The sequence below is a fragment of the Rhinolophus sinicus genome, linkage group LG14, assembly GCF_036562045.2.
Source record: "Rhinolophus sinicus isolate RSC01 linkage group LG14, ASM3656204v1, whole genome shotgun sequence".
Lineage (NCBI taxonomy): Eukaryota > Metazoa > Chordata > Mammalia > Chiroptera > Rhinolophidae > Rhinolophus > Rhinolophus sinicus.
This window is the reverse complement of record NC_133763.1, coordinates 24,937,761-24,949,083: the sequence shown is the minus strand read 5'-3', so window position 1 is coordinate 24,949,083 and position 11,323 is coordinate 24,937,761.

Below are 11,323 nucleotides of genomic sequence, written 5' to 3'. Positions count from 1 at the left end.
TCTTCCAGAGAAGAGCAGAAATTGTTTATATAAACAAGTGGAGTCCTCAGTAAGTGGAGAGGTGTATGGTGTGTGCAGCTCTAATAGTACCGATATTTCTGTTGTAGAAATCAAAGAGGCAATAAAATAAAAATATTTGATGAGATGTGGTACTGAATTGATTTTTTTGGTAACATGGGAGAATAATCTGAAGGGTTGGTAAGAATTCTCTTCCAAAAGTACAAACATCAGGGTACGTAGTTTGAGTAAAGAAGAATTCATAACCATACAAATTCGGGTCAGAAATTCACATGGGCTGAGCCTGCATGTGAATGTGAAGATCCTAAACTGATCTCTCTCCTTGGATGATTTTTAAGAGTTACAATGAATCAGACTAACTAAATGCCTTTGGTAATTTGAACATCTGGTTTTATAGTTGTCTCATGTGATTAATCAGAAGTCAGTACAGTTCACATTAGGCCCTTTGTCCTATGCTTACCCAGTTCCAGTCTATTATTTTCATTGGCTTTCATTGGCGAGTTGGTTTCTCTCTGTAACTGTTTCATTAGCTGTAAGTAGATGACTGAGGGAATCGGACCCTAGTTTTCTGTCAGAGTACCAGGCTACATATTTTGGGCTACATTAAATTTTTCCAAAAAAGCATGTGAAGAAGAAAACACTTTTGAAGAACTATAGAGTCCATGCTTTCAGAGACCTAATTTACACAATGTGTTTTCAAAGTGAATAACAAGTGATCATGAAATTAAGACTTTTCTTCAGAGTAATATGGATGGGTTTCCTTTCATTCTATTAAGTTCTTTTCCCCATGTCTGGGTTCCCACAGGAAGCTATGCTTATTCCTATAATAGCACCTGGTCCACAATAATGAATCAATGTTGACACATTCATCCTCTGCTCTAGATTGAAAGCTCCTGCAGGACAATGACAATCTCCCCTTGCTTTCCCTTCCATAGCCAAGGTCCTCAATGAGAGTTTTGACTATTGAAGTATCTGTTGATTAACTTTTAAGAAAATAGAGAACTATGATGAGACCACTGCCTCTGTAGTATAAATTTTAGGAAAACAATTGATCAAATATTTAGAGACTATTGAAATACAAAACTATCCATAGCATGTAGCAAAAAGTTATGCCTTTATCAACATACAGTTTAGATTAGCTTGTAAAACCAATAAATGTAATACTTAAAGTAAATTACTGCATTATTGATTTTATATATGAAAACTAATGAAGTAGAAAATAATCTTATGAACAGTTTACATATATAAATTGATATTAATTTTACAAATTAAAACAATGGACAAAAAGCATATGTAATACTGTTATGTACTTAAGACAACTAACTATTGACTTTAATGCAAAGGGGAGAGGGTATTAAAATTTAAGGACTGTCACTGCCAGTTCAATCATATGTAAAATTAGAGGAGTGACTGGCATATTACAAATGCCAAAAGAAACTAAATTGGCCAGTTCTTAAAAGACTAGGAAATAAAATTAAAATATAATAAAAGAAACAATATTATTTGCCATGAAATTATAAATGAATATGCTAAGAGACATATTGGTCTCTGATTAGATAACAGTGGGGAGGGGGTTAGAAAACAGTAGACAATGCTTTGAGTATCCAAAAGAGGCCAAAGGCAAAAACAAAATCAGATGAGGCTTTCAGCAGTATCTACCATTAAACTGTGAGTGGATGCTGACTCAGTCACTGGACTAGGCATTTTATGGATATATTATTTTTATTTAAGTCTCACAACAACCTAAGGAGGTTGACATTATTATTCCCCATTTAAATTGAGCAAACTTAGGTCACACTATTGATAAGAGCTAGTATTCAAAATCATGTCTGATGCCAATGTTTTTCCTGGTCTGTAGTACTGGGTAAAATGTCAGTGTGCAACTTGATAGCCACATTTTGAAAGCCACATCTTTCCTTGAGCAAACCATAGAAAGGCACACAATGATACAGTGGGAGCTCAAGGGATGTGAACTTTTGTGCTTCATTTAGTCTGGATATAGACTGGATTGAATTTTTAGAAAATCAGTAATGAGTGCTAAGATAATGTAGACACTGAAATATTGTAAAAATCATAAAACTGGTATGTGGGGGAAGACAGTAATAAATAACTTGGGAATGCTTTGTTGATGACTGGAGAGCTTGAGACCTGGCTCAAGGCAGCAGATTTAGCATGGTGACATGCTTTGTCTCTGAACTAACAGCAACATGAGTTTGAATCCTAATTCTGACATTTACTAGTTCTGTGATCTCAGAATTGTGTTTAACGACCCTAATATTCAGGTTCTTCATCTGTTAAGAAGATATAATAACAGAACCTCCTTTTAGAGCTGTGAGGATTACGTGAGATATCGTACATAAAAGACATTGCACACAGTAGAAATTCTGTGACATTTCATGATCCAAAAAGAGATCAGTCTTTATGCAAAGTCCACAGGTAGGTAGTACCCAATTAATAACTCTGTGTGGTCATGGTGAGGATGTGTGTTGATGAGACTGATAAAATCCTTGGAGAGTAAGCCATTCTTTTTCCTTCAAGAGAGCATGTAGTTAGTAGGAAAATTTATTAAGTACTCATTCAAAAATATCTGTTGACTTTTTAAATTCCATTATTTCTTTGTGTTTGGCACTATCATAAATGCTTTATGTATACTATACATTAACTCAATCTTTACAAAAACTTTATGAACCAGGGATAATTAATTATTCCCACCTTTCAAATGAGGAGATTAAAACACAGTGAAGTACTTGCCCCGGGTCACACAGCTAGTGAGGAGTAGCACTGGAAACTGGACTCCAGCTCCAAGGTCCATATGTTTAATCACAACAGCCTCTCATCATCTTGAGACAGGTGATAGAGAAGCAAGGATGTACAGTAGAGAAATTATATCCCAATGTGGGAACCAAACCAAAAGCCAAGGAAACAATACAATACAATGCAATTTAAAGCAGTAATAAGTACTATGGAAAAATAATGTAGACTAGAAGATGGGGATGTGTTTTAGTTTGAGGTAGGAAACATCTTCTTTCATTTGAGAAAGAGTACAAGAACCATATGGCTAGGGTGAAAATAGATAGAGCTCTTGTATCTAAAATATATAAAGAACAATTGCTACTCAATAATAGAAAGACAAATTACCCAGTTAAATATGGGCAAAGTACTTGAATAGACATTTCTCCAAATATACACAAATGGCAAATAAGCACATTAAAAGATGCTCAACATTATTAGTCATTAGGAAAATGCCAATCAAAATCAGAGTGAAATACCACTTTACACTGATGAAGACGACTATAACAAAAAAGACAGACAATAACAAGTGTTGATGAGGAGGTGAAGAAATTGGACCTTCATACATTGTTGATGGGAATATTAAATGGTACAGCTGCATTGGAAAACAAACTGGTCATTCCTCAGACGATTAAACATGGGGTTACTATATAACCCAGAAGTTCAACTCCCAAGAGAAATGAAAACATGTCTACAAACACCAAAAACAAACTTTACACAAATAAATATCCATAACAGCATTATTCAAAATAGCCAAAAAGTGGAAACAAACCAAACTAATCAACTAATAAATGGATAAATAAAATATGGTATATCTAATCAGTGGAATATATTTAGCATTATTATTATTATTATTATTATTAAATTATTCAGCAATATAAAGGAATCAAGTATTGACACATGATAAAACATGGATGAGACTTAAAAACACTATGCTAAGTGAAAGAAGCCAAACACAAAAGATCACATACAGTGTGATTCCATTTATATGAACTTTCCACAATAGGCATATCTACAGAAACATAAAGTAGATTAGTGATTGCCTAGAGCCTGGGGCGGAAGGGGGATTGGAAGGTGATGGTTAAGGGGCATAAGAGCTTTTCTTGTGGGAAATGAAAATGTTCTAACACTGTGAGGATAGATGCATAACTCTGAATATACTAAAGACTATTTATTAAACTGTATACTTTAAGTGGGTAAATTGTACATTATGTGAATTATATATTATTAAAGCTGTTTAAAAAAACAGGTGGAGCCATTTTAATTTAAGTGTGATGGAATACCCTTGGACAGCTTTAAGCAGAGAAGTGAAAGCAGAGAAATCAATTTCTAGACCATGGCAGTCATCCGGGTACAAGAAAGTGGGCCTTGTCTGGTGTAGAGGTGGTAAAGGTAAAGAGAAGGCTAACGGTTAAAGTTCTAGCGGCAGTGTAACACAAGGAAAAATGCAAAAGAAGAGATATTAAGAGCAGAAATGTATCTGCTGCCTGCTATGATCTAAACTCATTACTCTCAACACTCTGACACGTGTCCTGTATGGAGAGAAGCCAATATCTTCCTACTCCTTCCTCCATATGGCTCCAGAAGGAAGGATGATCTCCACTTCCCCTTTACCCTTCCAAATTGTGTGCATCTTTTACAACAGCTCAATCCAAGAAAATCCCTAGCTCTTCTGTTTCTCATTAGTCTCATTAGACTATGCCATTATAAATTACAAATAATATCTAGGAGTGAGGTACAACCTTTTGTTTTTAATACTATAATGTAACTGTAATACTTTTTTTAAAACTAGCATGTTAGAGACACTTGCCGTTTAAAACCATTGCACACAGAGTTGATACAGAATTTTGCTGCCTAATTTGAGAGAAAATTTTGAAGCTATCAACTCTGAATGGTCTTAATATCTCATCTTTACAAACATATTTCCTTCTGTATGCATCCTTGCTCTGAGTTTAGCAGAAGAGAGTGCTTCATTTCTAAGACAGATTCTCCATTGGACTCTATTACATTTGCTTCTTACTTCATTTAGTTTGTTTTTCTTCAATATCTTCAAACTTTTCAGATGTCGTCTCTCTTGTGGTTCCTTCTCTTTGGTATATATACATATTTCTCCTCCATATATTACTATCTCTGTTCTTTAGAGTCAATCATCTTAAAATTCTCATAGACTTTTTTTTCACCCTACCTTCCCTACACAACTCATGGCCATCTGGCTACCATCCTAATTCCACTGAATTTTCTCTGGCTAAGATCACCAGTGACGTCCTATTTGGCATATATAATGGTGCATTTTTAGACTATCTTCTGAGCAATTAACACTATTGCTCAGTCTTCTGTAGAGAAATAGTTTATATCTATTTTCTCTGACTCTCCTGGCTTTCATCAGCCCTCTCTAAATTCCTTCTTTGTTGGCTCCCCTTTTTCTTTTTTATTTCCTTTAGATTACTCAAAAAGCTTACATTTTGTCCCCACCCCTTTTTATACCTTTCCATTAAATATTGGTATTCCTGAGGGTTCCTCATTTTGGTTCTTTTCTCACTTTATATATTCTCCTTGGAAACTACATCCAATGTCCATCTTTCCATTCCAGATCTTACTCTTGAATTTCAGATCCATTGATTAACTGTATACTCAACATCACCACCTGGTTGTTTTGCATTCAATATGTACATCATATTTTTCTTCTAAATAACCTCTTCCTTCTGAATCTCTTTTCTTTGTTACCCACCCACCCTGTAGTCCAAGCCAGATGGCTGTCATTTATGACTCTTGACCAGTTTTCAAATCTGGGTCTTGGGCTTGCCTCTTGTATAAAACAGTCCCACTCTATTGTAAATATCAGTTTGCTTGTCACCTGCTATGGTGGGAGATCTTACAGTACTTATGTCTGTATCCTCACTGCTTGACACAGTTATTCAAATATAATAGATCCTCAATAAGTTTATTGAATGAAAGGATTCAAGAGTCTTTAAATGCCTCTTCTATGAAATCTTCCCAGATGCTACCTCTAAGCAAAGATGGTAATTCTATTCTTTAGGCCATAACTTTATCTTTTAGAGGGAAAATAGAATTGACTAATGCCTGGTGAGATGCTCCAGCCCCATATGCATTAAGGCCAAGTGACAAAGTTGAATTGCATGTGGCCACAGTGTATTTTTCTTTGCACAGGCTACAGTAGTGCATAAGCCTCCCCTATCACATGAACAATTACCTGAACAAGGTTGGGAGCTTCACCTATACCACTGTCCTCTACTCTGGTTCATAAAATCCTTGAGGGCAGATACTATGTCTCTCTGCTTGATACACTCATTCTCTGTACTTCTGGTACCTTCTGGGAACATAAATATTTCTTAATCAACTGATTGAACAGAAACTACATAACCTCTTCACAATTTTCTAGTGTTGATATTCACATTTTTTGCTTCACTTTCTTGGCAACTTTAGGACATATAAAATAGAAGCAACATTTTAAATCATATCCAGCTGGAATAAAATATTTTACTTTTTTTTTTCACTTGATGTGGTATCTACTTAGGAAGAGTTTTACAGTGATTAAACCACTCCATTCCTATATTCTTTCTTTCAACAAATATTTGGTATACTTCTCAATAAATTCAAAGTTTCTCTGTGAGGTATTGAGAAGAATAAAATGATTTTAAATACAGTTCCTCTTCTAAAGGAATTTTGTCAAATCTCATTAACTTGATTCTTTTTACTTAGTATTATATTTTCAACATGGTATTTACAACATTTTTAAAAATTTAAAACTGCCTTCAGGTTAATCTCCTATAATAATTTAAAGAAATTATGTGAGTACTATAATAGTAACTGATTAATTAAGATCTAAAATACAAAAATAAATACTACAATGTGTCTAAATATTTTGTAACCTGTAAGCTGTATTTCCAAACATGATTTTAAGCAAAGTGAAACTTTAATAAGCCCACAGAGGCCGAATGTGTAGTGGTTTGCACACACTGCCCAAGATTATGGTGCTGAGGTGCAGTCGAGGCTCCGACACGCCAGCCACAGTCTCCCACAGGTTGCAGTCTCTTCATTGTGCAGTCTTCTCATTTATAAAAAGGGGATGATAGCAGACTTTATCCTATAGGCTATTTCTCTGCTTATTGTAGTTGTGAGAATTAAAAGAATTCATAGACGCAAAGTACTTAGAAGAGTGGTTGGACCTATGTCAAAGCTATATTATTATAATAAAAAAATAATATTTTCTGCTTCACACCAAAATACTCAGAGGAAGAATTCAATTACCAGACGTTTCTAAGTATCTATGTTTATGTTCACAGAGCTAAGATTTTTGGCTGTACAGCCAAATATTTAACTTTTGATCTGATGGAGCTAAAGCTCATATAGTTCTCAGAATGACTACTTCTAATATCAAGGTTAATTGGCATGCTAAATATGTGTGTCTTCCAGAGGAATAATGAAGGCTTATGCTGTCTCTGAATTATTTTTCAAATTCATGGGATGTTTTAGTCATCAAAAGTTCATAGAGCTTTAGAATTTAGGAAATGAAAGGGACCCCAGGGGTCACCTACTATAAACCTTATCATGACACATGTTATCTATAAGGAAAATAAAGTGATTTGTCAACTTACTTCATCAGGATCATTTAATTACTTAATGATATTTAACTATGACTAGAACCCAGGTGCACTTAGGACCCAGTGTCATTTGACACTATGTTGCTGACACCAAGTTTTCCCCTATATTTTGTTCCCATAGATCATAGAGCACAGGGAGAGATTAAGAGCATGGGTTTGGGAAACAGTTAGATTTGAGCTCAAGCCTCTACCCTGCTGGTGACCTAAAGAAAAGCATCTTAATGTCTCTGCTTCCTCTGCAAAAAAAGGGTGCCAATGGAAATACTATGAGTACTAAATTATATAATACATGACAACAACACAGTGCCTGGCACAGTATAGGCATTTGGTAAATGTTAAAGATTATTATTATTGTTATATATATTATCATTGTTATGAAAAAATTCATACACACAATGTTTGTTCCAGAAGTTCTTTTTCTTATTTGCCGAAAACCCTAAGAACGAGTTCTTGGGTCAAAGATTTCAGAGGTACGTTTGTGTGTGTTGTGTGTGTGTGTGTGTGTGTGAGAGAGAGAGAGAGAGAGAGAGAGAGAGAGAGAGAGAGAGACAGAGAGAGAGACAGAGAGACAGAGAGAGAGACAGACAGAGACAGAGAGAGAGATATGGGGGGAGAGAGTATGTGTATGTTTCTATTATTTGACAAATCTAAGAAGTCCTGAAATCCTAAAATCTCTTTAAATTCTCCTCAGCTTACTTACAGTCTGCTGTGATATGGCCTACATACTAAATGCCAAACCTGACCCTTGAAATCCTCTGGCTGATAAGCTTGATTATGAAAGAAACATTTCTAAGGAATTAAGTTAATCACATATGGAATGTAACCAAACTTCAAATGTTTATGGTAGCAAAGAAGGGCCACAAGAAGACACATACCAAAGGAAAATCTGGTAAGTACATAAATTCATACAAAAAACACTTGGAAATTTGACCTGTATGCCAAAAGCCTGTATCAAAACATACAAACTTCACCACAATCTGAAATCTACGGCGGAAAGCTTATTCAATTGAGTGTATTTCAGAAAAATAAAACGAGTAGAATAGTCTATTAGTTCAAAAAGTCTAGATGAAATGCATTTAATGTACCTGTGAAAAACAATGTAAGGAATCTTTGGAAGGGTTTTTTATTTGTTTGTTTTGTTTAGACTTAGAACCTGACTTTCAGGAGTAAAATGATAGAGCTTTAATCCATAGGAAAAAAAACTCCCAAATTCATCACAGAAACTAGGATAATCCCTCATGAAGTCAGAAGCAAAAAAGGAAAGAAAGAAAAGGAAAAAATAACTTCCTCTACCATTAAAAATAACCACAACAGCAACCCCAATCTCTATTCTTTCTTTTCCTCAGGTCTGACATTCTGCAGATGACCGCCCTTATTTGTCCCTACATGTTTTCCAAAATATAAAAGTGAAATAGAGTCCCAAGGGCACTGTACTTGAAAGGTTATGAGAGTTAGAGAATTTTAACCATGCCTGCCAAATCAGCAGATGGCTTGTGATTATAATTATATGCATCAATAAAACGAATAATCTTTACAAAATTTGAATTTCTACTAAAGTAAGGGATTTAGTAAGCAGATGCAACAGAATGCATTTTCTTTAACCCTTTTGGTAGACACTGGTATCTTTCACATACACACAAAAAGATCAAGGGCTCTGTACATAATAGGTTGTATACTCTAATTTTTGCCCCCTTCCTACAGTAGTCATATTGTCAGCCTCAAACTTTTCTTGATTTCATTTTCTTCTTGAGCATATTTCGTCCTCACACCATTTTCACCCTTTAGAATAGAAATGTTAAGACTAATTCCATACCATTGTTTGATATTTAAAAGAAGAAAATTTTGAAAAGGTAAATACCTTCATTCTAATTCATACCAAATATACTATAGAAACAAAACAGCAAATAATGGGTGCATCTTTCTAGTTGATGGTATTCTTTTACAAATTAGGTTTTCAACAAAATTTTTCAGTTTTTGTTTTCTTATTCTCTTTAATCTATACCCCAAGAATGAAAGTACTGTTTATTCTCTCTAAATAATTAATCATTTCATTTTTATCTGGTTCTGCCTACTGTGACAAATAAAGATAACTAAATGTTGTCTCGTGCCTAACATACATATATGAAACATCTGAAAAAAAAAGATGAGACAAGGTCTACACACTGACCTTTAGTCATGTTTCTTTCATGAGGAAAAACTCAACATTTAGAAAATTAAATTAAACTAACGATGGTACTTTTAAATTTTGGAAAAGATGGATAAAATGTACCACAAAAATTTGCATACCTATTTTTTTTATTAAATCATAATGTAAATGTTTTTCATGGAATTACTAAATGTAACTCTTCAGTACAATAGTATATCAATTAACATATATTTTACTCTAACAAACCAACAAATATAATATTTAGGAATATTTAGAGAACATGTATTTTGTGCAGATATCTCTGGCATCTTCATATTTACATTGTATAAATCAAATAAATTAAAATGTTCTAATCTAAAAATCTAGTATGCTGTTGTAGTTACTTAACAGTATAAGTTACTAATAAGACTTTGAAGGCATTGGCATTTTTGTGGGCCAGTGCAATTTACCTGTGGATATAAGAAATATGAGATCAGAAATTCTTCTTAGCAACAAAATTCTTGCAAAGTTGCAACTTAAATGTATAGGTCAAATCATATCAGAACAAAATTCCTGCGATCAAAATCTGAAGAGTTAAGAAAGTAATAAATTCTTGCCCAAAAGCTTATAAATTTGATGCGACACTTGACAAAACAATATTCAAATACTTGTAAAGAAATTTGGGTATCTCTTAGAGTTCACTGGAATGAAATTTTGAAATATTCAGCAATAAACTAGGTTCAAGTTTCTTTAAATAGTGATAAAAGAAAATACTTTCCTTGAAGAGGGATTTTTTTTTAACAAATCTAAAGTATCAAATAAAAGAAATAATCTTAGCCAAACCGTGAAATAAATCCCAAAGGGGCAAAATTAAAATATTAATTTTTAAAAAAGGAATGAGGAGTAAATGAAATAATCTTAGTAGATAAAGACTTTTGCTATAATTAAATATTTAAATTATAGATAAACCATTTTGAAATTAAATGAAATTAAGTATTTTTGCTTATAGAAAATTTAAGTTGAAATGTCATGAAATTATGCATAATAGGTCAATTTGATCATATATACTTAATATACATTTAGTATTTTTAACTTGTTACCTTAGACTTGAAATTATCACTCAGCCATGTAAAATGGAATTTTCACCGTTCTTCAAGAAATCTCACAAAATTTAGGGCTCTGAAAGTAAAAACACGAGAAAGAATTCTGTACCGGTAGGGAGTATACAACATGGTATTGGCCACTTACTGTCTCAAACTCCAAGTGAAAGTTAAAAAACACTTTGAACACGTACGATACACCAGGGGCTTTAGGCACATTATCTTATTTAATTTTCACATAAATCATGAGGTAATATTTATCTATCCTGGTCCCCATCTAACAAACCAGGAAACCGAGGCCCAGAATAGTTAAATAACTTATCCAGGATCACAAATTTAGTAAATGGAAGGTTTCAAACATGTGAACTTGAGAAAGGAGTGTCATAGATTCTCTTGTCACTGTATGTCACTCATATGGCACTTATAATGACTGCCTTATTATCTAGAAAATATTTTATAGTTCTTAGATCATAATCTTTACGGGTGGAAATAAGGACCCTATAGTATGCACAGCACCTAGTGATATCCTTTGAAGCAAGTTGTTGTTTTAATAATATTTATTTGTCGAATAGGTGAATCTGAATAAAAATTCAGTAATAAAAAGTTCCCCTCTGTCAACAAAAATTAAGTTTCTCAAATTTCTTTAAAAAAGTTATACATCTGATAAA